The sequence below is a fragment of the Conger conger genome, chromosome 12 (assembly GCF_963514075.1).
Source record: "Conger conger chromosome 12, fConCon1.1, whole genome shotgun sequence".
In the NCBI taxonomy this organism is placed as follows: Eukaryota; Metazoa; Chordata; class Actinopteri; order Anguilliformes; family Congridae; genus Conger; species Conger conger.
In genome coordinates, this window is record NC_083771.1 from 797,750 (window position 1) to 824,919 (window position 27,170).

The 27,170-nt window shown below is 54.5% G+C and overlaps 5 non-coding genes and 3 pseudogenes across 5 annotated transcripts; all 8 read left to right on the forward strand.

Moving 5' to 3' along the window:
• The first annotated feature begins 5,218 nt into the window (after positions 1–5,218).
• Positions 5,219–5,398, forward strand: LOC133106532 (U2 spliceosomal RNA; annotated as a pseudogene).
• Positions 5,399–5,741: 343 nt separating this feature from the next.
• Positions 5,742–5,858, forward strand: LOC133105733 (U5 spliceosomal RNA). The gene has a single exon (XR_009703927.1). It is a non-coding gene; the product is annotated as a U5 spliceosomal RNA (small nuclear RNA).
• A 6,089-nt stretch (positions 5,859–11,947) lies between these two features.
• LOC133106318 (U2 spliceosomal RNA) lies at positions 11,948–12,145 on the forward strand. Its single transcript, XR_009704468.1, has one exon. It is a non-coding gene; the product is annotated as a U2 spliceosomal RNA (small nuclear RNA).
• Positions 12,146–12,492: 347 nt separating this feature from the next.
• LOC133105735 (U5 spliceosomal RNA) lies at positions 12,493–12,609 on the forward strand. Its single transcript, XR_009703929.1, has one exon. It is a non-coding gene; the product is annotated as a U5 spliceosomal RNA (small nuclear RNA).
• Positions 12,610–18,017: 5,408 nt separating this feature from the next.
• Positions 18,018–18,193, forward strand: LOC133106389 (U2 spliceosomal RNA; annotated as a pseudogene).
• Positions 18,194–18,553: 360 nt separating this feature from the next.
• LOC133105736 (U5 spliceosomal RNA) lies at positions 18,554–18,670 on the forward strand. The gene has a single exon (XR_009703930.1). It is a non-coding gene; the product is annotated as a U5 spliceosomal RNA (small nuclear RNA).
• A 5,468-nt stretch (positions 18,671–24,138) lies between these two features.
• LOC133106333 (U2 spliceosomal RNA) lies at positions 24,139–24,319 on the forward strand (annotated as a pseudogene).
• A 355-nt stretch (positions 24,320–24,674) lies between these two features.
• On the forward strand, positions 24,675–24,786 carry LOC133106592 (U5 spliceosomal RNA). Its single transcript, XR_009704554.1, has one exon. It is a non-coding gene; the product is annotated as a U5 spliceosomal RNA (small nuclear RNA).
• Positions 24,787–27,170: the final 2,384 nt, after the last annotated feature.

A 27,170-nucleotide genomic window follows, 5' to 3' on the forward strand; every position in this document is an offset into this window, starting at 1 on the left:
TTGGGAGGGCATCTGGGTCTGCATTAAATATAGGTAAGTGTAAGATTAAATTTTTCGGAGCCTGGGCAGGAAGGAGGGACAGTCTAGGTGGGATGGAGGTCTGCGCTGGCCCTTTAAGGGTGCTGGGGGTGGATTTTATGGAAGGGGACAGTAGCGGGTTGAATTGGGGCAAGAGGATTGCGATGGCCAGGAGGAAGCTAGGTTTGTGGCAGCAGCGGCCTCTGTCCCTCATGGGGAAGACCACGGTGCTGAAGGCCGAGGTTCTTTCGTCTTTGGTTTTTTTGAGTTTGGTATTTCCTTTGCCAGCTAGGCAGCGTAAAAGCCTGACAAGGGCTGTTTTTCGTTTTCTGTGGGGCTCGTATGAGTACGTTCAGCGAGCCCGCATGTATCAGCCGGTATTGGAGGGAGGGCGTGACGTGCCGTGCTTAGGGCTGAAATTTGACACCCTTTTCTTTTGTAACCTGTGTACGGCGCTCACTGTACAGGCTAAGGCCTGAAGAGGAGTCGGTGGGCGGTGTGAGGCATCTGCCTGCAGTTTTTTCCATCGGGCAGGATAAGGGGTTCCTAACTTACCCAGGCCTGCCCACGTACTGCAGGAGATGCCTCAAATACGGACACATGTCCAAAGAATGCAGCTCCTTTGTTTGTTTGGCATGTGGGGAGGAAGGCCATGCGGCACGCGAGTGCCCCAGAGGAAGGAAGTGCCATCTGTGCGGGAGTCTGGAACACCTGATCCGGGACTGCCCCGCCCGGAGGCGCACTTACGCCGAGGCAGCCGGAGGACAGCCAGCTCCCCCTGGTGGAGGGGAGGAGGAAGCGCAGCAGAGCCAGGCAGAGGAAAGGGGACAGGAGCAGGGCAGTGCTGCTCCTGCCGATGCAGCGCCCCCTGGAGGAGAGGAGGAGGGAGCGCCGAGACAGGGAAGAAAGGTAGCGTCGGAGGCAGCTCCTGCAGCAGAAAAGGCGGGTGAGGAGGTGGTGGAGGAGTCGGAGCTGGAGGCCTCGACTTCATCAGTGCCGTCATCGGGAGAGGTGGGCCCCACCCCACGTCCTCGGGGCAGGAGGGGAGAGGCGACGGCAGGCAGAGCAGTGCCGGCCCCGGGCGGAGCAGAGGTGGTGGCAGGAAAGGCACCCCCAGAGGGAGCCCTTGTGGCAGGGGCAGCTGGGGCTGAGGAAGGAGGCCTGGAGGGAGGGGTGAAGCGCAGCCGCACCCTCACGTGGGCGGAGGCCACAGAGGAGCTGGCGGTGGAGAGCACCAGCGGGGAGAGCGGATCTCCAGGGGAAAAGGAGAAGAAGAAGAAGAAGAAGAAGAAGGTCAGGCTCGGCGTGGTCAGGGGGGGATTGCACCTGGACTCTGGGGACTCCACAGACGTGTCGAGCAGTGAGAGCCTGGTGTGGGACATGGCTTCCCCCCTGTCCGAGTGTGGGTACGACGAGGGGCCGGTAAAACAGAGGGCCCCGAACGAGGTACCGTTTTTAGATTGCGAGGAGGGAGGGGGAGGGAGGGTGGGGGGGTTTGGCCTGTGAGGCTGGGAGGGAGGAGGTTTTTTGTTTTTCGTCAGGTTTCAATCATGGCAGAAAAATTAACTGTACTGACCTGTAATGTGAGGGGTTTGAGAAAGGATGGAAAGAGGAGGGGGGTTTTTCATTTTTTGACGGGACAGAGATTTTTCGTTTGTTTTGTGCAGGAGGTGCACCTGAGGTCCAGTGAGGACGCTCAGAAATTTGCTTTTGAGTGGAAGAGGGGGCTTTCTTTTTGGAGTGTGGGAGGGGTACATTCTTCCGGGGTGGGAATTTTGTTTGGAGGGAGGGAGATAAAAGTTATAAATGTGTTCTCATGGGTTCAGGGGAGGGTCCTCGTGGTTGACGGGGATTGGAGGGGAATCAAACTAAGGTTTGTGAGTGTGTACGCTCCAGCCTTGCTACAAAGGCGAAGGGGTTTTTTTTTGTCTCTGGAGCAGGTGTGTGCTACAAGCAGGTATGTAGTGATGGGGGGGGATTTTAATGTTTCTTTTGAGGCACCAGATGCTTCGGCAGCACACCTGAAAGGGGTGTTGGGGAGGTTCTCCCTGAAGGACGGGTTTAGGGAGGTGTGGCCAAGGGACCCGGGGCTTACCTGGGGGAACAGCAGGGGGGCCAAGTCCCGTCTTGATTTTGTTTTTGTTCCGGGGGGGCAGAGGGTGAAGGCGGCCAAGGTGATCCCGCTGTTTTTCTCAGATCACAGCGGGGTGGTGGTGACAGTGGGGTGGGATGCGCCAGCGTTTGGGAGAGGGTGCTGGCGCATGAACGTCCAGATCCTGGAGGAGGAGGCCTTTTGTGTACGCTTCAGGGAGGCGTACCGGGGGTGGAGGAAGCTGAAGCCTTTCTTTAACACGGCAACAGAGTGGTGGGAGCGGACAAAGGCCAGGATTAAGGCCTTAGCTATCGCCTACTGCCAGGGAAAGAAACGGAGGGAGCAGAGGTACTCCCTTAAGCTCCAAAGGGAGCTAGAGGGGCTCTATGTGGGATGGAACAATGGGGGGGAGTTTGATGAGGGGAGGTGGGAGTTGGTAAAGGCAGAGCTGAGGGCTCTGCACGAGGACAAGGCGCGCTCCCTGGCTTTTAAGAGCCAGGGAGAGAAATATGAGAAAGACGAGACCTGCTCCTCGTATTTCTTTCAGAGGGTGAGGGCGATGAGGGCAAAGAGGGTGATGGAAGGGCTGAGGGGGGAGGACGGGAGGGTGCAGAGAGGAACGCAGGAGATGCTGAGGGTGGCCTCCTGTTATTACTCTCACCTTTTCGGGGAAAGAGAGGTGGACAGGAGTGCCTCTGAGAGGTTTCTGGGTCTGGTGGAGCAGAGGGTGCCGGAGGGAGTGAGGGCAGTCCTGGAGGTGCCCTTCAGCTCGGAGGAGCTCAGAAAGGCACTCTCCGGGATGAAGGGAGGGAAGGCCCCGGGGAAGGATGGGATTCCTAAGGAATTCTACTCTAAATTCTGGGAGATGGTGGGCCCAGACTTTTTGGATGCCGTGGGGGAGATATTTGAGAAGGGGGAGCTCGCCCCATCGATGAAGGAGGGAGTGGTGGTCATGCTGCGGAAGAAGGGCGATGAGCTTGAGCTAAAAAACTGGCGCCCAATAACACTTCTGGGCGTCGACTACAAGCTCATCGCCCGGGCACTGGCGGGTCGGCTGAGTTTGGCCATGCCGTTCCTGGTGGGGGAGGACCAGACCTGTGGGGTGGAGGGAAGATCGGCGGCATGGAACCTCCAGCTCACGCGGGACGTTTTGTGCTGGGTGGAGGAGAGGAACCTGCCATTAGTGTTGGTTTCGCTAGATATGGAGAAGGCGTTCGACAGGGTCAGCCACAGTTTTCTGTTTGGGGTTTTAGCACGGTTGGGGTTTGGGGAGGGTTTTTTGAGGTGGCTGCAGCTGCTGTATAGGGGTGTGGGGAGTAGGGTAGGGGTTAACGGGCATTTGGGGGATATGGTGTGGCAGAGGGGGGGGGTAAGGCAGGGGTGCCCCTTATCACCCCTCCTCTTTGTACTATACATGGAGCCGGTGGCAGAGGCAATACGGAGAGATGGAGGGATCAGAGGGGTGCCAATGCCAGGGGCGGGGGGGGAGGTTTTGAAGGTGGCGTTATACGCCGATGACGTGTGCCTGTTTCTGGAGGGGGACAGGAGTGTGCGAAGGGCGATGGAGGTGGTGGGGGACTTTGCCAGGGGGGCGGGAGCCGCTATCAACCTGGAAAAGTCCACCATTAAATATTTAGGGGTGTGGAAGGGGAGGAAGGATAGACAGTGTGGGCTGCAGGTAGTTTGAGAGCCAGTGAAGGTTCTGGGGGTGGAGTTTGGGGAGGGGGTAAGGAGGGACGCAGTGAGGAACTGGGAGAAGAGGGTGGCGGGCGTGAAGGCCAAATTGGGCCTTTGGTCCACACGCCGGCTCACACTGTCTGGGAGGGCCCTGGTCCTAAAGGCCGACATCCTGCCCTCCTTAATTTATTTGGCCTGTGTTTTCCCGGTGCCCGTGCGGCTTAGGAGGGAGCTGGTGCGGGCGGTGTTTAAGTTTTTGTGGGGAGGCTACGAATATGTGAGGAGGGAGGTGATGTACATGGCGGTGGAGGAGGGAGGGAGGGATGTGCTTCACCTTCCCCTCAAGTTAGATGTTTTGTTTTATTGTAATTTGTGTGTTTCTTTGGTTTCCCCACAAAGGCATAAGTTTCAGTATTTTGTTCGTTTTTGGTTTGTGTCTTGTGTGCGGGGTTTGGTGGGGTGGGACAACAGGGTGCCAAGGGGGCAGGTGGCCCCTGCTCATTATGCGCAGGTAAGTCGCTGGGCCAGGAGGCACGAGGAGGGCGCGGACAGGGAGTTGGTGCTGCACCACAGGGCCCTGTACAAGGCCCTAAAAGAGCGGCTGAGGCCGGTGGGGGGGACAGGAGTGCCGGTGGGGCGGGAGGTCTGGGCGGTGATCCAGCCAAAGGGCCTGGAGAACCGCCTGAGGGACCTGAACTGGCTGGTGGCCTACGGGAGGCTGCCAGTGAGGGACGTCCTGTACCGGCACGGGCTGACCCAGAACAGGTTCTGTCCCAGGGAGGGCTGTGGGAGGGAGGAGGAGACCGTGGCCCATGTCTTCTGGGGCTGTCCCTTTGCCCAGGAGGTGTGGCAGCGGATGGGGAGGAGGTACAGGAGGGTAAGGGGGGTGACACGGGAGGGAGTGTTTTTTGGAGAGGGGTTGGGGAGGGAGAAGGGGAGGGCCAGGTTTCAGACGCTGCTGCTGCTGAGCCTGGCGAAGCAGAAGCTGTGGGGGGCTCGGGGGGAGAGGGGAGCGGTGAAGACGGGGTGGACAGGGAGGGGGGTGGTGCGGATGGTGGAGGCGGAGGTGGAGCGGCGCTTCCGATGGGAGGTGCTCAGGTGGGGCTTCCACGCCGCATGGGAGCGATGGAAGGGGGTGAGGTAGGGTTTTTGAAGGGTTTTGTGTGTAGGGCTGTTTTTGTTTGTTTTCTTGTTTGGTTTGTATTGCTGTCTCTGTTTTTTGAGATTTTTTGGTTTGAAATGCGTTTTTGTATGGTGGGAATGTGTTGGGAAGGGGGAGGGGGAAAGAATGGGTTTTGGGACTTTGGGACTTGGTTGGGAAGGGGTGGGGTTTGGGGTTTTTTTCTGTTAAAGAGAGATGTAGAGAGGTTTTGTGTTTGGATTTTGTTGTAAAGTGTGTGTATGTAAAGTGATGTCTGAGCGGACAATAAAATAATTAAAATACAAAAAAAAAAAAAATCTGTTCTTATCAGTTTAATATCTGATACGTCCCCTATCAGGGGACTATATATTAAACGGATTTTTGGCACAGGGAGTCGGAGAAGGAGCTTGCTCCGTCCGCTTCAAGCATCGACCCGTTATTGCAGTGCGTTCGGGAACGGTGCGCCTCTCCAAGTTTTGTGCAAAAAAAAGGTTGTGTTTTGTTGTCCTTTACTAGGTGGGTGGGTTGCCCTGTTCTTCCCCCTTTTTGTTTGTTTGTTTGTTTTTTTTGTATGTATGTAAATTGTGTTGTGAATATGTGCCCTTGTTGTAAGTGTGCTTGCCTCTGTTTTTTAGCAAAATGATGTAGTTTTCTGTGCGGGACGTAACTGTTTGTTGTTATTGCGCTGTCTCGCTTTTCCCACCTTCCCTCTCGGATTGTCTGTCCGGCCGGCTGGCGGCAGTGGCAACCCCGGGTCAGTGGGAGTGGCTGGGAAGGGGGCCGGAGGCGCCTGGTGCGCTGAAAGGTCACATTTCGCTCGGGTTTCTCTTCAGCACGCACAAATCTTTCGCCTTTTACTAAAGATTTCCGTGGAGAGGAACGCACCTGAGTTTGTGCTATTTTTGGATGCTCCGTCCACAGGACGGGGCAGCTTCGAACGGTTTAAGGACAGACGGCAATGTGCGATAGGTATGCGGGTTGCTTGCGAGTCGCCGATGAGCCGAGCCGACTTGCTCGTTTCTGACTTATCGCCTGCTCGCCGCGTGCGATCGATGCCCCGCTCGCTAAATAGCTTTGGTCGCTGCCTAGAGAGCAGCTATTCAGTAAGTAACTCGGTAGTAAGTACGTAACAGTGTACTCGGTATGCGTTGAGTGTTTTTGGCGGCTGTGCCTGCCAGTGGAGGACAGTGGATCTTGGTGGGAGGAGCCAGCTGAGTCCGGTCGTTACGGTAGCTCGCCGACCGGCCAGTCAGTGCGTGCGCAGGGTTCTTGGGAAGGCGGGGAGGGGGGCCGGCTCCTGGGCCAGGTGGCGTCTGCCCCGAGCGCGGTCCGGGGCCACCGGGAGGGCGCCGTCGGCAGGGGCCGGTTTGTGGTTATCGCTTCTCGGCCTTTTGGCTAAGATAGGCGGTCGAATCGTTGGTTGGTGGGAGAGGAGTCTTGTCGCGCTCAAAAGAAAAAGTAAGTAAATAATAGTTGTCTTTTTTGTTGCTGTGTTGCTTGTGTCCTTTTTTGTGTGTGTAGGGTGTGTTAAGAGCCCAACCGGAGAGGAGGAGTGAGGGGGTCCTCCGGGGGGGTAGGGCCCTTTTGGGCGTGCTTTTCCTGTGTTTCTCTGCGGTTGATACTTCTTTGTTAAATTGTTTGTAGTGTGGTGTAGTCTTTGTGTGGTGGTGTATCCGGGATGGCGGCTGCTAGGGTCGGCGCCCGGAGGCACTGCTGTGTGAGGTTCTCCCTGAAGGAGAAGGAAGGGAAGCTCCTGGAGATGTCCCGTTTTGACTTCTCCAGGAAGCTGCTCATGGGAGCATTAAAGTTTGTGCCGGGAGACATAAACTGTTTGGTTGTGCTCCCGAGGGGTCGGGGCTTTGACGTAAGCTTCCGCACCCCTCAGCTGTTGGGTTCCTTCTGGAACTCAATTGAAAAAAGCAAGGAGAGCTTCTCAATGTTCGACATTGAGAGGCTCACAGATGACTCTGTAAAATACATCGTTTTCAAGATGTATAATGAGACGGTGGAGTCGGAAGACCTGGTAGCCTGGCTAAGGAACTACTGCCTGGTGAGGGGGCCAGCCCAGAAAATAATGGATATAGATGGGATTTGGACTGGGAGTTGGAAGGCCCCGGTGAAATTGGTGGAGGACAAAAATGGATATGGGGGGTTAAGACATCTGCCCTCCCTTATTGTTCTGGGGGAGAACAGGGGGCTGGTCTTCTACCAAGGCCAGCCAAAACTCTGCAGGAAGTGTGGGGCCTATGGCCATCTGGCAGAGGCCTGCCAGGTCATTTTTTGTAACAGGTGCAGGGAGGTGGGGCATCTCGCGGCTGAGTGCGTGAATGGAATCAGGTGCAATCTCTGCAGGTCTTCAGACCACCTGTTCAGAGATTGCCCTGATTCCTACGCGAACAGGGCCAAGCAGGCGAGGGCTGACGCCCGGGGGAGGAGGGGGAGGCCATGAGGAAGGAGCAGGAGGAGAAGGAAGAGGGAAAGGGTGAGGAAGCCCAAGAAGGGGCAGAAGGTGAAAATGGTGGTCAGGGTGTGGCTGGAACGAGTGGAGTGAGTGAGAATGTGGGAGAGAATGAGGGAGAGCCAGGTGGAGTGAATGGGGGAGCAAACGAGGGAATGAGTGTGGGCGTGGCTGGTGGGAAGAGTGCAGGTGAGAATGGGGGAGTAAATGAGGGAACGAGTGTGGGCGCGGCTGGTGGAAAGGGCGCTGGTGAGAATGTGAGAGAGAACGAGGGAGAGGCAGGTGGAGTGAATGTGAAGGTTAATGAGGGAATGAGTGTGGGCGTGGCCGGGAAAGAAGGTGCAGGTGAGGAGGTGGAAGTGAAGGAGGGGGAGAACAGGGAGAAAGAAATGGCCTGTGAACCCGTCGAGTCTCTGTACTCTTACTCCGACTCTGACGCAGTCTTCATGGAGACTGTAACAGAGGGGGAGAGTGATGAGGAAATGTTGGTGGAAGGAATGGTCCGCAAAAGAGGTGCAGAGACTGGAACGGAAGGGGTGGAAAGAAAGAAAAGGGGGGTGAGGGAGAGGTGGGGCCTGATGGCTGGGCTGTCAGACAGCGGGTCATCGGGCTCCTCCCCAATCTACCCGGAGCAGGGACAAAACCAGGCCCCCTATATCTCCGAGACGGAACCATCGTCATCTGCTGGGTCACCAGCAGGTGGCGGTGGGGTTTTAAAGTGATGGTGAGTATGGCATTTCTTTTAACTTCGTGGTGTTTTTAATTCTTTCTGCCTGTTCTAACCCTCACTTCTTAATTTAAAAAATATTAATAAAATGGCTTCCCAGCACATGCCCCTCACGGTGGCAACCATTAATGTGTGCAGCGTGAGGACATTAAAGAGGGCAAGATCTGTGTTGTGTTCTTTGGAAAGTGTGCAAGCAGATGTGATTTGCCTACAGGAGTGTGGGCTGCCATATCGCTCCTCCTACAGGATGTGGGAGGACCTATGGCAGCAGGGGCCGTCTCTCTGGAGCGGCTCCCACTCCAATCGGGCGGATGGTGTGGCAGTGCTGGTGAAGAACAGAAATATTGAGGTGAAGGGGAGCACAGTGGTGAGAACAGGCAGAGTTTTAACAGTATCTCTCTCTTTTAATGAAATGACTTTTAACCTCGTGAATATTTATTGCCCGCAGGGGAAGCAGGAGCGCTGGGAGCTCCTTCAGGAGCTCCCCACATACCTTTTAGGGAGAGCTCCTCTGCTATTGGTTGGGGATTTTAATTGCGTTTTAAACAGGGCTGGGCGGAGGGGAGCAGGGGAGGATTTTAAAATGGACAAAACGTCTTTTTATTTGAAAAATTTAATTAATGATTTTAAACTCACAGATATTTATTCTGCTCTTAACCCGGGGCAGGAGGGTTTTACCTGGCGCACGAGTGATGGATCCCGAGCATCGAGGATTGACTTCCTCTTTGCCAGGGGTTTTGCTGGTCTGGCATCGTCTCTGAGCCCGGTATTTTACTCAGACCATTCCCTGCTGTGCTGCTCCCTGGCTGTGAAGTCAGGTGTAGCAGTCGGCAGGGGAATATGGAAACTGAACTGCCGGTTGTTGGAGGACCCGGCAGTAGTGATGGCTTTTAATGAAGTATATGAAGAATGGCGGACCCTCCAATGTTTTTATGAGACCCGGGCTGAGTGGTGGGAGTGGGTAAAAAAACAAATAAAGGGTTTTTTTATTAAACAGGGGAGGGAGAAAAAAGCAAAGGAGAGGAGGGTGTGGGTGGGACTACAAAAAAGATTAAATAGATACGGGAATTTAATAAATATGGGGTTTGATTTTAAAGAAGAATATAAAGAGGTCAAAAGAGAGATGGAGATTTTAATGGAGAAGAAATGCCAAAGCATCATTTTTAGCAGTAGAGAAAAGGAGATAGAGGAAGGAGAAAAGTGTACAAGATTCTTTTTTAAAAAGATTTTATCAAGGAATATTTTAATGAAAGGTCTGAAGGGAGAAGATGGAGTTTTAAATACAGATACAGATGGCATGCTGAGGGTGGTGGAGGGGTTTTATGGTAATTTATTTAGGGAAAAGGAGGTAGAGGAGGAAAGGACGGGGGAGGTGCTAAATTTTATAGAGGGGGTGGTGGAGGATAGAGGCATTTTGGAAGGAGGAATAGGGAGGGAAGAGCTAACACGCAGTTTTAAGTCTTTTAAAAAAGGCAAAGCACCTGGCCTAGATGGGCTGCCACAGGAATTTTATGAAAAATTTTGGTATTTATTAGAATCAGATCTTTTAAATATTTTTAACGAATTTGACAATTTAAAAATTTTACCTAAGAGTTTTAGAGAGGGGGTGGTCACACTAATTTTTAAGAAAGGAGAGAGGCACGAGATAAAGAATTGGCGCCCGATCACCCTTTTAAATTTCGATTTTAAGCTCTTGAGTAAGATTTTAACCCTGAGGATGAGGACGGTTTTACCTGACGTGATCCACCCGGATCAAACTTGTGCTGTGGCTGGAAGGAGGATCACTGACAGCCTCGTACTGGTAAGAGACGCCATTTGTTATGCGAGAGACAGAAACATTCGGCTCGCCGTACTAAATTTAGATTTTGAAAAGGCGTTCGATCGAGTCTCGCACCAGTACCTGTTCAAGGTGCTGGGGAAAATGGGCTTTTCGGCTGGGTTCATAGCACGGGTGGGGCTTCTGTACACGGGGATTAGAAGCAGAATCCTGGTGAACGGGGTCCTCTCCAAGGCAGTAGACGTCCGCTGCGGTGTCCGCCAGGGCTGTCCGTTATCGCCACTCCTGTTTGTGTGCTGTATAGAGCCACTGGCACAAGTGTTGAGAAGGGATACCCGGATATCAGGGCTGGGCATTCCAGGGAGCGGTGGGCAGGAGGCCCGCTGCATTTTATACATGGACGACGTGACCGTACTCTGCACTGACCAGCCTTCCATTGACCGGACTGTTGACAGGACAGTGTGGTTTGGGAGGGCCTCAGGGGCAAGACTTAACAAGGACAAGTGTGACCTAAAACTGTACGGACGTTGGACAGGGACTGAACTCTCTGGAATGCCAATGATGGCAAGACCTGACCAGGTGAGAATCCTCGGGGTCCATTTTAATTCTGACGGACGTGGGGATGGGAACTGGGCGGGGATTTTAAAAACAACGGAAAAACGGCTACAGTTTTGGAAGCAAAGGGAATTATCGCTGGAGGGCAAAATTCTCATTTTAAAATCTGTGATTTTACCCTTGTGGCTGTTTGTGAGTGTTGTGTTTGTGCCGTCTCGTGCCGTGTTGTCTCGTCTTGATCGTGCTTTGTTTTATTTTTTATGGGGAACAAAATGGGAGCGGTTGCCCAGAACGGTAGTAAAAAAGGAACCAGAGAAGGGTGGGAAGGGGGTTCTGGATTTTTACACTGTGTTGTGGTGCCACTTTGTGGCGCTGCAGGTGTCCTTGTGTCTGTCTCTGTCTTGTAAAGCGTTTTTTTTGTCAAGTTTTTTAGCGGGGCCTATTTTAGAAGCATTGGGGTGGTGAGGGTGCCTTTAACGGTACCCTTGGCTTTTAAAATGGTGGGAGGGTATGTGAAAATGAAGGCCTTTTTAAAGAAGATGGGGTTGGAAGGGGTGGGAGCGGGGGTTTTAACTAACCACAAGTCTCTCCTGTCCTTTGTGCAGGGTAGGGATCCGGTGAGCCAGGTGCGTGAGCTGGCAGTAGGCCAGCCGGAAGAAGTTTGGAACGCTGTGGCCCACCCAGATCTGCTGCATCGCCATAGAGACCTGGCCTGGCTGGCGGCGCATGGGGTCCTCCCGGTCCAAGGAGTGCTGCATGCCCGGAGACTGGCCAGGACTGCAAAGTGCCCTTGGCCCAGGTGTGAAGAGGAGGAGTCGGTCCGCCACTGTCTATGGGACTGCCCGGTGGCAAGGACCCTCTGGACACAGTGCGGGCCCCTGATCCAGCTGCTGCTGGGAGCGGGACTGACCCTGCAGTGCCAGATGGTGCTGTACGGCGTGGGCAGGGGAAGGACCTCACGCCGGTGGAGATGTTTGTGGCTGGCCATAAACTGTGTCAAACAGGCCATCTGGACTGCCCGCACTGTGTGGATCAAGGAGAACAGGGCCTTGTCACCGGAGGCACTGAGGAGGGTGGCGTTTGCCTCCCTCAGAGACTACATGTGGCGAGACCGGCGGAGAAGAGGTGTGGACTGGGCCAAGGGGGCATGGGGGCATGCAGCCTGGACAATGATCATGGGGCCGGGAGGGCCAGCCTGACCGGCCTGGATCTGTTATGACGAGGTAACAGGGGCGGTGTGAAGGCAGGTTGTTTAAGAGCGCCCACCGCTGCCCGGTACAAAGGTCGTCTGTTTTAATGATTGTGGTTGTGATTTTAAATATTGTGTGTGCTTTTATCGATAAATAAAGGGAAGGGCAAAGGGTCTTGGTGGGATTTTTAATGAAATGACATGCATTTTATTTGTATCTATGTATATGATTTTACTAGAGTGTAATTTTGTTATTTAAGATTTGTTATTTATTCCTGTAGGAACTTGCCCTTAAAAAAATAATGTATTGTCAATTTTTTTTATGTATTGATACAATAAAAACCTTTAAAAACAAAAATCTGTTCTTATCAGTTTAATATCTGATACGTCCCCTATCAGGGGACTATATATTAAACGGATTTTTGGCACAGGGAGTCGGAGAAGGAGCTTGCTCCGTCCGCTTCAAGCATCGACCCGTTATTGCAGTGCGTTCGGGAACGGTGCGCCTCTCCAAGTTTTGTGCAAAAAAAGGTTGTGTTTTGTTGTCCTTTACTAGGTGGGTGGGTTGCCCTGTTCTTCCCCCTTTTTGTTTGTTTGTTTTTTTTGTATGTATGTAAATTGTGTTGTAAATAGGGTGAATATGTGCCCTTGTTGTAAGTGTGCTTGCCTCTGTTTTTTAGCAAAATGATGTAGTTTTCTGTGCGGGACGTAACTGTTTGTTGTCATTGCGCTGTCTCGCTTTTCCCACCTTCCCTCTCGGATTGTCTGTCCGGCCGGCTGGCAGCAGTGGCAACCCCGGGTCAGTGGGAGTGGCTGGGAAGGGGGCCGGAGGCGCCTGGTGCGCTGAAAGGTCACATTTCGCTCGGGTTTCTCTTCAGCACGCACAAATCTTTCGCCTTTTACTAAAGATTTCCGTGGAGAGGAACGCACCTGAGTTTGTGCTATTTTTGGATGCTCCGTCCACAGGACGGGGCAGCTTCGAACGGTTTAAGGACAGACGGCAATGTGCGACAGGTATGCGGGTTGCATGCGAGTCGCCGATGAGCCGAGCCGACTTGCTCGTTTCTGGCTTATCGCCTGCTTGCCGCGTGCGATCGATGCCCCGCTCGCTAAATAGCTTTGGTCGCTGCCTAGAGAGCAGCTATTCAGTAAGTAACTCGGTAGTAAGTACGTCACAGTGTACTCGGTATGTGTTGAGTGTTTTTGGCGGCTGTGCCTGCCAGTGGAGGACAGTGGATCTTGGTGGGAGGAGCCAGCTGAGTCCGGTCGTTACGGTAGCTCACCGACCGGCCAGTCAGTGCGTGCGCAGGGTTCTTGGGAAGGCGGGGAGGGGGGCCGGGTCCGGGGTCAGGTGGTATCTGCCCCGAGCGCGGTCCGGGGCCACCGGGAGGGCGCCGTCGGCAGGGGCCAGTTTGTGGTTATCGCTTCTCGGCCTTTTGGCTAAGATCAAGTGGTTTGTGGTGGAGAGAAGCGACAGTAAGTATGTCATCTAGCAATTGGAGAGCCGTAAGAAACACTGCAAGGGTGAAATGGGCAGGAGCCCCAGGGAGCATGCCCCAGAGGGAAGAATTTGTGAAGAGTTTTGTTTTGGAGAAGTTCTCTCTGTCAGAGAGGGATATTTTGGGCATCCAGAGGAACGGGAGAGCGGAGTTCGTTGATATGGCCTTCAGAGGACCAGAGGCATTCCAGGCATTCATGGAGAGATGCAAAAGGGAAGATCTGGGGGCTTTCCGGGTGGAGTCCATGGAGAGGAGGAACCACAGGGTGGTCATCATCAACCTGTTTGATATGAACATGCCAGATGAGGCGGTCGGGAGGTACCTGGAGAGGTTCGCCAGGGTGGTGGCCGGACCCAGATACCGGAGGGACGTCTTCGGCTTCTGGAATGGCCAGAGGGTGTACGAGGTCCTGCTGCGGGAGAGTGACCATGGCTACGAGGGCTACCTCCATCCTCCAGCCCTCTGCATGGTCGAAGGAGTGAAGGGCCACATCTCATATTCCAGGCAGCCTCCTTTTTGTCGGAGGTGCATGGAGGTGGGCCACGTCGACGCGGGGTGCAGGTCGGTGGTCTGCCACAACTGCCGGCAGCGAGGGCACATGGCAGTCGAGTGCAAGGAGCCGCGCACCTGCAACGTATGTGGCTCCGGGGACCATCTTATGAGGGCATGCCCTGAGCGGCGCCGCACCTACGCCGACGCAGCCAGGGAGAGAGCAGCACCTACACCAGGGCCAGCGGGGGTGGAGAGGCCGGCACCAGGCCCAACAGAAGCTGTGAGGCCTACATCAGGCCCAACAGAGGCAGACGGGCCTACACCAGGCCCAGTGGAGGCTGAGGGGCCTACACCAGGCCCAGTGGAGGCTGAGGGGCCTACACCAGGCCCAGTGGAGGCTGAGGGGCCTACACCAGGCCCAGCAGAGCAGAGCGAGGCAGAGAGCAGGAAGGGGGAGCAGAGAGGGCCTAGGCCGGGCGCAGCGGGACCTAACATGGAGGAAGGCCCGATCCCGGACACCGATCTGGAGCTCGGCAGCAGGGAAAGGAGGGAGACGGCGGAGGAAGGCAGCGACGAGTCCGACATGGAGCTGTCCATGGAGGAGGATGCCGTCATCAGGCTGAGGGGAGAGAAGAGGAAGGAGAGGCCTGAGATGGCTGGAGCTTCACCGGGGGGGAGGCAGGCTAAGGCCAAGGCCCCTACCAAAGCCGTGGCTAGGCCCAAGGACTGGGCCGAGGAGGTGGAGAAGGAGATGGGGAGCTTGGAGGCTCCACCGCCAACGGATCCGAGGGGGGCCATGGAGAAGATTTTTGGACGGAGGTAGGCCGGAAGCCAATAATTCTTTTAATACATTTTTAGTAATGGAGAGGACTTTCATGTCTCTAAATGCCAGGGGCATAAAGGAACGGGACAAAAGGGTTGCACTGTTTTTATCGCTAAAAGAGGTGCCGTTTGATGTACTTTTCCTTCAAGAATGCCATTTGGGAGGGGGGAAGGACGTGGCCATTTTTAGGAAGGATTGGGGTTTAGAGCCTTCAGTTTGGTCAGTGGGCAATGTCCACGCAGACGGCTTGGGGATTTTGTTTAGGGGAAGGGGGGTAGTGGTCGAGGAATTCCTGACCATAGTCCCAGGAAAGCTCCTGTGTGTGGATGTTTTGTGGGGGGGGGGGAAATTACGGCTCATAAATGTGCATGCCCCGTGCAATATTTCTGAGCGTTTGGCTTTTTTTAAGTTGTTGCCGGTTTTGTTGGCGACGAATAGAGGTATATGTTTTTGGGAGGGGACTTTAATGTGGCTGTGGATGAAGGGATAGTGGGAGGAAGGAGGGATTTTTCAGTTAGTTATTTAGAGAAAGAGATTTTAGTTAGGTTTTCTTTGTTTGATGGGTTTAGGCAAAATGGCCGACAGGGGGAGGGGTTTACATGGGCGAACTCCAGGGGCTGTAGGAGAAGGCTGGATTATTTTTTTGTTTCGAAGGCGTTTAAGTTGAGAAATTTTGTGCTGCTACCAAGCTGGTCCTCCGACCATTGTGCAATAAAGTGTATATTAGAGGGAGGGGAGCGGAAAAAAAGCAGGATTTGGAGCTTTAATGCAGAACTCCTGGAGGATGCAGTTTTTGTAGAGCAGTTTAAGGAGTTTTATTTTGGTTGGAAGGCTTTCAAGGCCCAATTTCCATGTATCTTGGAGTGGTGGGAGGTGGTAAAGCAAAGGGTAAGGGAGTTCTGTGTGGCCTATGGGATAGCGAAGAGGAGGGAAGAGAGAGAGAGAGTGTGGGCACTACAGAGCGAACTACAATACTGGGTGGGTGTGGCAAACAGGGGAGGGAGGGTAGAGGTAGAGGAGGTAAAGGCTTTAAAAGGGAAGATAAAGGCATATTACATGGGGAAAGCAAAGCGGTTTGCCTTCCTGGCAAGGGTGGAGAGGAGGGAGAAGGATGAGAGGGTAACGCCTTTCTTTTTTAAAGTCGTGAGGGAACGCCAGAGCGACGGATGGATAGAGGCGATAAGGACAGGCCAGGGGGAGGTAAGGAAGCAGGAGGAAAAACTGGACGCCGCGGCGCTTTTTTACTCAGTGCTGTTTGGGAGGGAGGAGAGGGACACAGAGGAGGGGGACAGGCTCGTAGGGAAGCTCTGGAGGAAGGTAAGGGAGGGAAGACAGGAAGCTCTGGGGAAGAAGATAGGCAAGGAAGAGGTAAGGGAGGCCTTGTTCTCCCTAAAAGCGGGGAAGACGCCAGGGAGGGACGGGATCACCAGGGAGCTATATACCCACTTCTGGGGTATAATGGCGGAGGACCTGGTGGAAGTTCTCAACCGGGTGGGAGAAGTGGGGAAAATGCCCCTATTAATGAGGGAGGGGGTAATAAACCTTTTGTTTAAGAAGGGTGAGAGGTCAGATCTGGGGAACTGGCGGCCAGTCACACTCCTCTGCACCGACTACAAGGTGCTGGGGAAGGTGCTGGCCAACAGGGCCAAGGGGGTTCTGGGGGAAGTGCTGGGACCAGATCAAACCTGTGCGGTCCCAGGAAGGATGGGGACCCAGAATTTAATTTTGCTCAGGGATGTGCTGAGCTGGGCGAGAAGCAGGAAGGTGGGGGTAGGGGTGATCGGCCTGGACCAGCAGAAGGCGTTCGACCGGGTCGACCACGCCTTCCTGGTGCAGGTTCTGGGCAAGATGGGGTTCGGAGAGCGGTTTATTTCCTGGGTGAAGACCCTCTATAGGGGGGCCTTCAGCCGGGTAAAAGTGAACGGAGCTCTGAGCGCGGCGGTGTCGCAGGGTAGAGGGGTGAGACAGGGGTGCCCTCTGTCCCCACTACTCTATGTCTGCTTTATAGAGCCCTTGGCAGAACTGATGAGGCAGGACAGGGCTTTTAGGGGCCTGCAGATCCCAGGCAGCGGGGGAGAGACTTTAAAGCTGCTGCAGTATGCGGACGACACTACAGTGGTGGTCTCCTCAGACAGGGACATCGAGAGGGTCATGGGCCTGGTGGGCCAGTACTGTCGGGGGTCGGGGTCCAAAGTGAACAACAGCAAGTCGGCAGTGATGGTGACCGAGGGATGGAGAGGGAGGAGGGGGGAGCAGCATGGCCTCGCAGTGTGTGAGGACGGGATGAAGGTGCTGGGGATCCGGTTCAGCAGGGAGAGGGCAGACAGGCTGAACTGGGAACAGTGCCTGGAAAAGGTAAGGAAGAGGGTGGGTTTGTGGAGGGCGAGGGCATTAACATTGACAGGTAAGGTATTAGTGGTGAAGGCGGATTTTTTGCCGCAATTGATTTATTTAGGGAGGGTTTTTCCGATGCCGGCGGTGTGCAGGGTGAAATTGAACCGGTTGATTTCTTATTTCTTGTGGGGAGGGCGGTTAGAGCCGGTAAAACGGGAGGTTTTATTTTTGCCAGTGGAGAAAGGGGGAAGAGGCCTCGTGGACGTGGGCTTAAAGCTAGAGGTGCTATCTTTAAAGGGCATTTTTGATACCCTGGTGGCGGATGAGGGCCACAAGTGCCGGCACCTCATGAAGATGTGGGTGGGGACAGCAATGAGAGACCTGGTGGGGTGGGACAACAGGGGGCCGAGGGCGGAGGATACCCCGTGGTGTTACGCAAGGGCAGTCCTCTTTCTAAGGGCTCACAGAGAGATCATCGTGGCGCAGGGGCTGGGGGACCATCGGGCCCTCTATAAAGCGATCCTGGGCAGGAGGACGAGGGAGGCAGAGAGGGAGGTGGAAAGGTGCGGAGGGCAATGGAGGTGGTTGACGGCCAGGTGGCTCCCAAACCGGGCAGGAGACCTGAACTGGTTGGGCGGGCTGGGAAGACTACCAGTGAGGGAGAGGATGCACAGGGCGGGCACTGCCAGGAGCCCTTTGTGCCCTAGGGGCTGTGGGAGGGAGGAGACGGGAGGGCACGCCCTATGGGAATGCCCTTTCGCAAGAGTGTTCTGGGGAAGGGCAAACAGGGGGGTGTTTCTCCCGGTATGGGCCACAGCAGTGGACAAAGAGGGGGTCATGAGGGCTGCCGGGGTGGGGAGCCTGAAGGCTGAGGAGAGGGAGGTTTTCAGCCTCCTGGTGAGCTGGGGGAAGCTGGCCCTGTGGGACAGTAGGAACAGGAAAGTACTGAATCCCTCAGATGGCACGACGGGGGTGCAGTGTTTTAAGGGGTGGGAGAGAAGAGTGGAGGTGGAGATGAGGGTGTGCGCCCAGGTAGAGGGAAAAAAAAGGGGAGAAAAGAAATGGGAAAAGGTGAAGGCCGCCTTGAGCCTCTAAGAGGCAAATGTGTAAATAGTGTAAATAAAAGTGTAAATAATGAATATATAGGTGTTGTCTGTGGAAAAGGTAAGGGGTGGGTATACAGTTGGTGTTACGTGTACGTAATGTAAATAAAATGTAAAATGTAATTTGTAAAAATAAAAGTTTCTTAAACAAAAAATCTGTTCTTATCAGTTTAATATCTGATACGTCCCCTATCAGGGGACTATATATTAAACGGATTTTTGGCACAGGGAGTCGGAGAAGGAGCTTGCTCCGTCCGCTTCAAGCATCGACCCGTTATTGCAGTGCGTTCGGGAACGGTGCGCCTCTCCAAGTTTTGTGCAAAAAAAGGTTGTGTTTTGTTGTCCTTTACTAGGTGGGTGGGTGGGTTGCCCTGTTCTTCCCCCTTTTTGTTTGTTTGTTTGTTTGTTTTTTTTGTATGTATGTAAATTGTGTTGTAAATAGGGTGAATATGTGCCCTTGTTGTAAGTGTGCTTGCCTCAGTTTTTTTAGCAAAATGATGTAGTTTTCTGTGCGGGACGTAACTGTTTGTTGTCATTGCGCTGTCTCGCTTTTCCCACCTTCCCTCTCGGATTGTCTGTCCGGCCGGCTGGCAGCAGTGGCAACCCCGGGTCAGTGGGAGTGGCTGGGAAGGGGGCCGGAGGTGCCTGGTGCGCTGAAAGGTCACATTTCGCTCGGGTTTCTCTTCAGCACGCACAAATCTTTCGCCTTTTACTAAAGATTTCCGTGGAGAGGAACGCACCTGAGTTTGTGCTATTTTTGGATGCTCCGTCCACAGGACGGGGCAGCTTCGAACGGTTTAAGGACAGACGGCAATGTGCGACAGGTATGCGGGTTGCATGCGAGTCGCCGATGAGCCGAGCCGACTTGCTCGTTTCTGGCTTATCGCCTGCTTGCCGCGTGCGATCGATGCCCCGCTCGCTAAATAGCTTTGGTCGCTGCCTAGAGAGCAGCTATTCAGTAAGTAACTCGGTAGTAAGTACGTCACAGTGTACTCGGTATGTGTTGAGTGTTTTTGGCGGCTGTGCCTGCCAGTGGAGGACAGTGGATCTTGGTGGGAGGAGCCAGCTGAGTCCGGTCGTTACGGTAGCTCGCCGACCGGCCAGTCAGTGCGTGCGCAGGGTTCTTGGGAAGGCGGGGAGGGGGGCCGGCCCCTGGGCCAGGTGGCGTCTGCCCCGAGCGCGGTCCGGGGCCACCGGGAGGGCGCCGTCGGCAAGGGCCAGTTTGTGGTTATCGCTTCTCGGCCTTTTGGCTAAGATCAAGTGGTTTGTGGTGAGGAGAAGTGACCAATTTGTAAGTATGGCGAACAGTAATTGGAGAGCAGTTCGGAATACCGTGAGAGTAAAGTGGGCAGGAGCCCCAGGGAGAATGCCCCAGAGGGAAGAGTTTGTGAAGGCCTTCATTTTGGAGAAGTTCTCGCTGTCGGAGAACGACATTCTGGGGATACAGCGGAATGGAAGGGAGGAGTTCGTGGATGTAGCCTTCAGAGGACCGGATGCATTTAAGGCGTTCATGGAGCGGTGCAAGAGGGAAGATCTGGGGTCATACCGCGTGGAGTCCATGGAGAGGAGGAACCACAGGGTGGTGATTATCAACCTCTTCGATATGAACGTGCCGGACGAGGCTGTCGGGAGGTACCTGGAGAGGTACGCCAGGGTGGTGGCCGGACCCAGATACCGGAGGGACGTCTACGGCTTCTGGAATGGCCAGAGGGTGTATGAGGTCCTGCTCCGGGAGAGTGACCATGGATACGAGGGCTTCCTCCATCCTCCAGCCCTCTGCATGGTCGAAGGAGTGAAGGGCCACATCATGTACTCCAGACAGCCTCCTTTCTGTCGGCGATGCATGGAGGTGGGCCACGTCGACGCGGGGTGCATGTTGGTGGTCTGCCACAATTGCCGACAAAGAGGGCACATGGCGGCCGAGTGCAAGGAGCCGCGCACCTGCAACGTCTGCGGCTCGGGGGATCATCTCATGAGGGCATGCCCTGAGCGCCGCCGCACCTACGCCGACGCAGCCAGGGAGAGAGCAACGCCTACACCAGGGCCAGCGGGGGCTGAGAGGCCTATACCAGGCCCAACAGAGGCTGAGAGGCCTACAGCAGGCCCAGCAGAGGCTGAGAGGCCTATACCAGGCCCAACGGAGGCTGACGGGCCTACACCAGGCCCAAAGGAGGCGGAGAGGCCTACATCAGGCCCAGCAGGGGCTGAGAGGCCTACACCAGGCCCAGCAGGGGCTGAGAGGCCTACACCAGGCCCAGCAGAGGCTGAGGGGCCTACACCAGGCCCAACAGAGCACAGCAAGGCGGAAAGCAGGAAGGGGGAGCAGAGAGGGCCTGCACCGGGCTCAGCGGGGCCTAGCACCGAGGAAGGCCCGATCCCAGACACCGATCTGGAGCTCGGCAGCAGGGAGGGGAGGGAGACGGCGGATGAGGGCAGCGACGACTCCGACATGGAGCTGTCCATGGAGGAGGATGCCGTCATCAGGCTGAGGGGAGAGAAGAGGAAGGAGAGGCCTGAGATGGCTGGAGCTCCACCAGGGGGGAGGCAGGCAAAGGCCAGGGCTCCGGTCAAGGCCATAGCCAGGCCCAAGGACTGGGCCGAAGAGGTGGAGAACGAGATGGGGGACTCGGACGCTCCATTGCCGGCGGAACCCAGGATGGGGATGGAGAAGATTTTTGGACGGAGGTAGGCTGAAAGCCTCAGTAAAAATATTATTGCTGTAATGGAGAAAATCTGTATGTCTTTAAACACGGGGGGGAATAAAGGAAAAGTATAAACGGGCTGCACTGTTTTTATCCCTAAAAGAGATGCCTTGGGATGTGTTTTTTCTGCAGGAATGTCATTTGGGAGGGGGGAAAGATGTAGACGCGTTTAGGAAGGATTGGGTGATGGGGCCTTCGGTTTGGTCAGTGGGGAATGTCCATGCTGACGGTTTGGGGATTTTGTTTCAAGGTAGGGGTGTGTTGGTAGAGGAATTCCTGTCGGTAGTACCAGGGAAACTAATGTGGGTAGATGTTCTGTGGGGAGGGGAAAAATTTAGGCTGATAAATGTGCATGCCCCGTGCAACATTTCTGAACGTTTTAAGTTCTTTAAGGTTTTGCCAGATTTGTTGGCGACAAATAGAAATATTATTTTGGGGGGGGATTTTAATGTGTCTATGGACGAGGGGATGGTGGGAGGGAGGAGGGATTTTTCGGCCCTTTATTTAAAAAAAGAGATTTTGGACAAATTTGCTTTGTTTGATTGTTTTAGAAAAGATGGCCGACAGGGGGAGGGGTTTACCTGGGCAAACTCCAGGGACTGCAGGAGAAGGTTAGATTATTTTTTTGTTTCGAAAAAATTTAAGTTGAAAAATTTTGGGGTGTTGCCTAGTTGGTCCTCAGACCATTGTTTTATAAAGTGTATTTTGGAGGGAGGGGAGCCTGAAAGGAAAAGGGTTTGGGTTTTTAATTCGGAGCTCCTGGAAGATTTTTGTTTTGTTGAGCAATTTAGGGAATTTTATTTGGGGTGGAAGGCCTTCAAAGCCCAGTTTGTATGTGTTCTGGATTGGTGGGAGGTGGTGAAGGTAAGGATAAAAGAGTTCTGTGTGGCATACGGGATAGCAAGGAGAAGGGAAGAGAGAGAGAGGGTGTGGGTATTGCAGAGTGAATTGCAATACTGGGTGGGCGTGGCAAACAGGGGAGGGAGGGTAAGGACAGAGGAGGTCAAGGCCTTAAAAGAGCAAATAAAGACGTACTATGTGGAGAAAGCAAGGCGGTTTGCCTTCCTGGCGAGGGTGGAGAGGAAGGAAAAGGACGAGAGGGTGACGCCTTTCTTTTTCAAGGCGGTGAGTGCGCGCCAAAGCGAGGGATGGATGGAGGCGCTAGCTACAAACCAGGGGGAGGTAAGACTGCAGGAGGAAAAGCTGGATGCAGCAGCACGGTTTTATTCTGTGCTGTTTGGTAGGGAGGAGAGGGACACAGAGGAGGGGGACAGGCTGGTGGCGCAGCTCTGGAGGAAGGTAAGGGAGGGACATCAGGAAGCTCTGGGGAGGAGGATAGGGATGGAAGAGGTAAGGGAAGCCTTGTTCTCCCTAAAGGCGGGGAAGACTCCAGGGAAGGACGGGATCACCAGGGAGCTATATACCCACTTCTGGGGTATAATGGCGGAGGACCTGGTGGAGGTGTTTAACCGGGTGGGAGAAGTGGGGAAAATGCCCCAGTCAATGAGGGAGGGGGTAATAAACCTTTTGTTCAAGAAGGGGGAGAGGAAAGATCTGGGGAACTGGCGGCCAGTCACACTCCTCTGCACCGACTACAAGGTGCTGGGGAAGGTGCTGGCCAACAGGGCCAAGGGGGTTCTGGGGGAAGTTCTGGGACCAGATCAAACCTGTGCGGTTCCGGGAAGGATGGGGTCCCAAAACTTAATTTTGCTCAGGGATGTGCTGAGCTGGGCGAGAAGCAGGAAGGTGGGGGTAGGGGTGATCGGCCTGGACCAGCAGAAGGCGTTCGACCGGGTCGACCACGCCTTCCTGGTGCAGGTTCTGGGAAGGATGGGGTTCGGAGTGAGGTTCATTTCCTGGGTGAGGACCCTCTATAGGGGGGCCTTCAGCCGGGTAAAGGTGAACGGAGCTCTGAGCGCGGCGGTGTCGCAGGGTAGAGGGGTGAGACAGGGGTGCCCTCTGTCCCCACTACTCTATGTCTGCTTTATAGAGCCTCTGGCAGAACTGATGAGGCAGGACAAGGTTTTTAGAGGCCTGCAGATCCCGGGCAGCGGGGGAGAGACCTTAAAGCTGCTGCAGTACGCGGACGACACTACAGTGGTGGTCTCCTCAGACAGGGACATAGAGAGGGTCATGGGCCTGGTGGGCCAGTACTGTCGTGGGTCGGGGTCAAAAGTTAACTATAGCAAGTCGGCAGTGATGGTGACCGAGGGATGGAGAGGGAGGAGGGGGGAACAGCATGGCCTCGCAGTGTGTGAGGACGGGATGAAGGTGCTGGGGATCCGGTTCAGCAGGGAGAGGGCAGACAGGCTGAACTGGGAGCAGTGCCTGGAAAAGGTAAGGAAGAGGGTGGGCTTGTGGAGGGCGAGAGCTTTAACAGTGACGGGTAAGGTACTAGTGGTGAAGGCGGACTTTTTGCCGCAATTGATTTATTTAGGGAGGGTTTTTCCGATGCCGGCGGTGTGCAGGGTGAAATTGAACCGGCTGATTTTTTATTTCCTGTGGGGAGGGCGGTTGGAGCCGGTAAAACGGGAGGTTTTGTTTTTGCCAGTGGAGAAAGGGGGAAGAGGCCTCGTGGACGTGGGCGTAAAGCTCGAGGTGTTATATCTGAAGGGCATTGTTGATACCCTGGTGGGGGATGAAGGCCACAAGTGCCGGCACCTCATGAAGATGTGGGTGGGGACAGCCATGAGGGAGCTGGTGGGGTGGGACAACAGGGGGCCGAGGGCGGAGGACACCCCGTGGTGGTACACAAGGGCAGTGCTCTTTTTAAGAACGCACAGGGAGATCATCATGGCGCAGGGGCTGCGGGACCATCGGGCCCTCTACAAAGCGATCCTGGGCAGGAGGACGAGGGAGGCAGAGAGGGAGGTGGAAAGGTGCGGAGGGCAATGGAGGTGGTTGACGGCCAGGTGGCTCCCAAACCGGGCAGGAGACCTGAACTGGTTGGGAGGTCTGGGAAGACTACCGGTGAGGGAGAGGATGCACAGGGCTGGCACTGCCAGGAGCCCTTTGTGCCCCAGGGGGTGTGGGAGGGAGGAGACGGGAGGGCATGCCCTATGGGAATGCCCTTTTGCAAGAGTGTTCTGGGGGAGGGCAAACAGGGTGGTGTTTCTCCCGGTATGGGCCACAGCAGTGGACAAAGAGGGGGTCATGAGGGCTGCCGGGGTGGGGAGCCTGAAGGCTGAGGAGAGGGAGGTTTTCAGCCTCCTGGTGAGCTGGGGGAAGCTGGCCCTGTGGGACAGCAGGAACAGGAAAATGCTGAATCCCTCAGATGGCACGACGGGGGGGCAGTGTTTCAAGGGGTGGGAGAGAAGAGTGGAGGTGGAGATGAGGGTGTGCGCCCAGGTAGAGGGGAGAAAAAGGGGAGAAAAGAAATGGGGAAGGGTGAAGGCCGCCTTGAGCCTGTAAGAGGCAAATGTGTAAATAGTGTAAATAAAAGTGTAAATAATGAATGTATATGTGTTGTCTGTGGAAAAGGTAAGGGGTGGGTATACAGTTGGTGTTATGTGTGTGTAATGTAAATAAAATGTAAAATGATATTTGTAAAAATAAAAGTTTCTTATATAAAAAAAAAAATCTGTTCTTATCAGTTTAATATCTGATACGTCCCCTATCAGGGGACTATATATTAAACGGATTTTTGGCACAGGGAGTCGGAGAAGGAGCTTGCTCCGTCCGCTTCAAGCATCGACCCGTTATTGCAGTGCGTTCGGGAACGGTGCGCCTCTCCAAGTTTTGTGCAAAAAAAGGTTGTGTTTTGTTGTCCTTTGCTAGGTGGGTGGGTTGCCCTGTTCTTCCCCCTTTTTGTTTGTTTGTTTGTTTGTTTTTTTTGTATGTATGTAAATTGTGTTGTAAATAGGGTGAATATGTGCCCTTGTTGTAAGTGTGCTTGCCTCTGTTTTTTAGCAAAATGATGTAGTTTTCTGTGCGGGACGTAACTGTTTGTTGTCATTGCGCTGTCTCGCTTTTCCCACCTTCCCTCTCGGATTGTCTGTCCGGCCGGCTGGCAGCAGTGGCAACCCCGGGTCAGTGGGAGTGGCTGGGAAGGGGGCCGGAGGCGCCTGGTGCGCTGAAAGGTCACATTTCGCTCGGGTTTCTCTTCAGCACGCACAAATCTTTCGCCTTTTACTAAAGATTTCCGTGGAGAGGAACGCACCTGAGTTTGTGCTATTTTTGGATGCTCTGTCCACAGGACGGGGCAGCTTCGAACGGTTTAAGGACAGACGGCAATGTGCGACAGGTATGCGGGTTGCTTGCGCGTCGCCGACGAGCCGAGCCGACTTGCTCCTTTCTGGCTTATCGCCTGCTTGCCGCGTGCGATCGATGCCCCGCTCGCTAAATAGCTTTGGTCGCTGCCTAGAGAGCAGCTATTCAGTAAGTAACTCGGTAGTAAGTACGTCACAGTGTACTCGGTATGTGTTGAGTGTTTTTGGCGGCTGTGCCTGCCAGTGGAGGACAGTGGATCTTGGTGGGAGGAGCCAGCTGAGTCCGGTCGTTACGGTAGCTCGCCGACCGGCCAGTCAGTGCGTGCGCAGGGTTCTTGGGAAGGCGGGGAGGGGGGCCGGCCCCTGGGCCAGGTGGCGTCTGCCCCGAGCGCGGTCCGGGGCCACCGGGAGGGCGCCGTCGGCAGGGGCCAGTTTGTGGTTATCGCTTCTCGGCCTTTTGGCTAAGATAGGCGGTTTGATCTCTGGGCAAGTAAGCAATTTTGAAATCTGTAAAACAGTTTTTTTTGGAATTTTTTTGGTTTTTTTCCGAGTTGAAGAAAAGGAGGTAAGTACTGTTGATTGGGGTGTGTTAAGGGGTGGAGCTGGGAGAAACAGGGCCTTTGTCCTGGGGTAAAAACATTTTTTTGTCTTTAAGATACGTTTGATTAGAAAGTTAATTCTGTGTGCTGGTCTTTTTGAGTTTTTTGTCTTTTTGTCGTTTGTTCTTTGTAAAAGTTTGTAAAATGTCTGCGGCGAGACTGGGAAGCCGCAGACACTGCTGTGTAAGATTCCTGTTGAGAGAGAAAGACGGAAAGCTTCTGCAGCTTTCTCGTCTGGATTTCTCCAGGAAATATATCAGGGGAGTGCTGGGGTTCACCCCAGCTGAGATTAATTGCCTCGTAGTCCTCCCCCAAGGAAAAGGATTCGACGTATCCTTCAAAACGTCACAGCAACTGGCCTCGTTCTGGACAAAGTTCGAGACAGTGAAAGAGAAACTGGGCATGTTCCAGGTAGAGAGGCTTACGGACGATAGCCTGAAAGTGGCTATTGTCCGTATGTTCAATGAGACTGTGGAGGAACCGGACATTGCCACCTGGCTTTCTCGGTATTGCCAGGTGAGAGGTTCTCCACAAAAAGTAATGGATGTGGACGGCATTTGGACCTGTGTTTGGCGCGTGCCAATCAAGTTAAACGAGGACCCATCAGGGTTCAGTGGGATGCGCCACCTGCCGACACTAATTGTGCTGGGTGAGAACCGCGGGCTGATATATTATCAGGGTCAGCCCAAGCTGTGCCGCAGGTGTGGCCAATATGGCCACCTGATTGAAGCCTGCAGAGTGGTAGTGTGTGGTAAGTGCAGGGAGGTGGGGCACCTGGCCGCAGAGTGTACAACTGGGAGGAAGTGCAATCTGTGCGGGGAGAATACCCACCTGTTTCGGGACTGCCCGGACTCCTTTGCAAATAGAACAAAGGCACTCCGGGCAGCCAGCAGAGAACAAAGGGAGCGAGAGACACAGGAGGAACAGGGAGGAGAGAAGGGGAGGACTGAGGAGGGGGAGGAGCAGGTAGGAGAGAAGGGGAGGGTTGAGGAGCAGGGAGAAGAGAAAGGGAGGACTGAGAGAGAGGCTCAGGGAGAAGGGCAGGAAGCGGAGGAGAAGAACAGCAAGGCCCAGGAGGGGGCAGGAGAGAAGGGGAGGGAAAGGGAGGGAGAGGAAGCCCAGGGAATGGAGAAGAAGGGAGCCCAGGAAGAGGTAGATGAAGAAGGGGGTGAAGTGGCCCAGGGCAAGGGAGTGGAAGACAAGGAGAGAGAGGAAGGGGTAGAAGAGGGTGAGGTAGGGGCCGGGGAGTCCAGCAGGGCCACGGTGGAGCGGAGGGTAGAAAAAAAGGACAAGAAGAGGCAGGTAGGGGAAGGGAGCGACCAGGGAAGCCTGGTGTTGTTTCCAGAGGAGACCCTGGAGAACCTGTACGGGATACCAGTGGAGTCGGATTCCGAGTCCGGGTCCGGGTCCGGGTCCATGGTGACTGTGGAGTCCGAGGAGGAGATGGAAGCGGCTCAGGCCGGGGTGATGAAGAGGCTGGCTGACGAGGTGGTGGGGCCTGAGAAGGAGGGCGGGGTAAAGAAGGGACGGGTAAGTTTCAGGGAGAGGTGGGGCTTGCTGGCTGGGGAGTCGGACAGTGAGCCCGCTGCTTCGTCCCCGGTCTTCCCGCAGCTGTCTCCCAATGAGTGGCCGTACCTGGGGGTGGACCCGCCCACCACCGGGGGAGCCCCGGGGGGGGTAGAGGCAGAGCCAGCAGGGGGCAATAAGCCCTAGTGGTTAGAATTTTTTTATTTTTGGTACCGTGTTTTTAAGGAAGGAGGTTTTAGTGATTTTTTA